This window comes from Meleagris gallopavo, chromosome 15 (assembly GCF_000146605.3).
Source record: "Meleagris gallopavo isolate NT-WF06-2002-E0010 breed Aviagen turkey brand Nicholas breeding stock chromosome 15, Turkey_5.1, whole genome shotgun sequence".
In the NCBI taxonomy this organism is placed as follows: Eukaryota; Metazoa; Chordata; class Aves; order Galliformes; family Phasianidae; genus Meleagris; species Meleagris gallopavo.
Window position 1 is genome coordinate 9,854,301 of NC_015025.2, and position 2,022 is coordinate 9,856,322.

A 2,022-nucleotide genomic window follows, 5' to 3' on the forward strand; every position below is an offset into this window, starting at 1 on the left:
TTGCTGTGTGTTCTGTGCAGGTACAGCTTGTGCACAGCACAGCCAGCACCCGAGCAGAGTACTGCAGCATCAGAAAAGTCATTTCAAACCTTGGAAATGTCCTCTGCAATCATTTCACAACTGAACCACTCATTACATACGTGGCTACTAAACAGCAGGTAACAAATACCTAAAATATATTAAGAAAAACCAACAAAACAGTTCTGAACCAACAGTTCAAGTGGATCACTTTCTCTACTGACTTTCACTAAGATCTGTGCAACAGCTGCAGTAATACACCTCAGGTCACGTCTCACTGTAGCAATATCAAAGCAGGAGTTTGAAAACAAAGCCAAAACACACACCTACACAGTACAATTACACTGTAAGAACTGCACTTTCATTGCAGTGCTGACAAAATAATCATAATTACAACTACCTTTAATTTACACCAAATCATTTATGTGAATTATATTCAACAGTTTATTCCCACACTGAAGACAGAAGCAAGACTTTTAGCTTTCTGAGGAAGGAAAATATGTTTTCTTCTGCCAAGGTTTGAAAGCAGAGAATCAAGGAATGGGTACGAAGAGGCCATTTCAAATTGTCAGAGATCCAAAGAAAGCCTCTGCACAACTAATGAGAATGTCCTTAAAGATTGCTGACCAAAAAGTAAAGAGAGAAGAGCCATGGAAACAAAACAGAACCAAACCTGAGGGTGTCCACCATGAAGAAATCCAGGTCTTGCAATTCTGCAAAAAGTCAGAATTCTGAAAAAAGTCTGACTCCTCATCCTCTCAAGCATCATTCTCAGCAGTTACCTGCTCTCATCCAAAATAATTCCCGCCTACACAGTATCCTTTGTTAAGAACAATCAAGTAATTATTCAGACATACCCACCAGGCTCAAATCAGATAAGAAATGGAGGACCAGATACAACCTGCCTGCTGAGGACAATTAAAGCCATTCTTCCTCACTATTTCCTCTAAGATCCCTGAAAGCAATCTGAATAAATTTTAAAACAATCAATTTTTATTATTTTTTCAAATATCTCCAAATATCTCCAAATTGAATAGTGAATAGTATTATCCTATGAATTAGTATTATTCTGTGAAAGAGGGCCTTAGGAATACTAAGAGAACCAACTGAGGTTAAGGCTGCATATCAGCAGTGTTAGCTCATTATCACAAATCATCTCTGTCTATAAACCTCAGACCAAGTTTTCTAGGCTTAGAAAAAAGAATTTGTGGCCTCTTTTCTCATCTGTACCACACGCCTGAAGTCATTCTGCAAGCAAATGCACAGAATAAAAGCAGTAAGGAAACTTCTCACGCCTTTGTCAAACTGAAAGGATCTCCCTGAAGCAGCGCACTCATCAGCTGCCAGTCCTTGCAGAAGTACAGCTCTGTCAGGATGAAAGTTATCAGAAACACCAAGCAGACCTTTATTCAATGCAAAACACCGATGGAACTGAGCAAGGTCACCAGAATCAATGTTTATAGGACAACGGATTAAAGGCAGGATGCTGAAACTAGCTGATCTTTCAGGTCCCTTCCAGCCCAAGCCGTTTTGTGACTCATTGAACAGATGAGGATCAAAGAGAAAGTCATTTTCAAAGTTTCTATGGACCGGACCGTATAGAAGGGGAATCTGAAATGTACTGAAGCAAAGTTTGTTCTAGTTGCTTACATCATCAGATGGATGACATCGTCAGTGCCCCGCGAGCCACCAAGAGCCTACATTACAAGGGCACTGGGGCAGAAGAAGTGCTCTTCTTGGGAGATTCGGGAGAGAGAAGCACACCTCTACGTTCCTGGGTATTTCAATCGGTAATATAAACCGTGGGCACGACAAACCCAACGCGCGGGAGCGGAGAACCACGCCGCAGCGCGGAGCGCGGACGGAGAGCTCGGGGACAGAGAGCTCAGGGACGGCCACGGGTCCCCGGCTGGAGTCCGGTCCCGTCCGAGCTGTCCCGTTGGTAACATGGGGAGAGCGGAGGCCCCGCGCCGCTGCAGGCCCCGCGGTGCCGCGGCCGTGCCG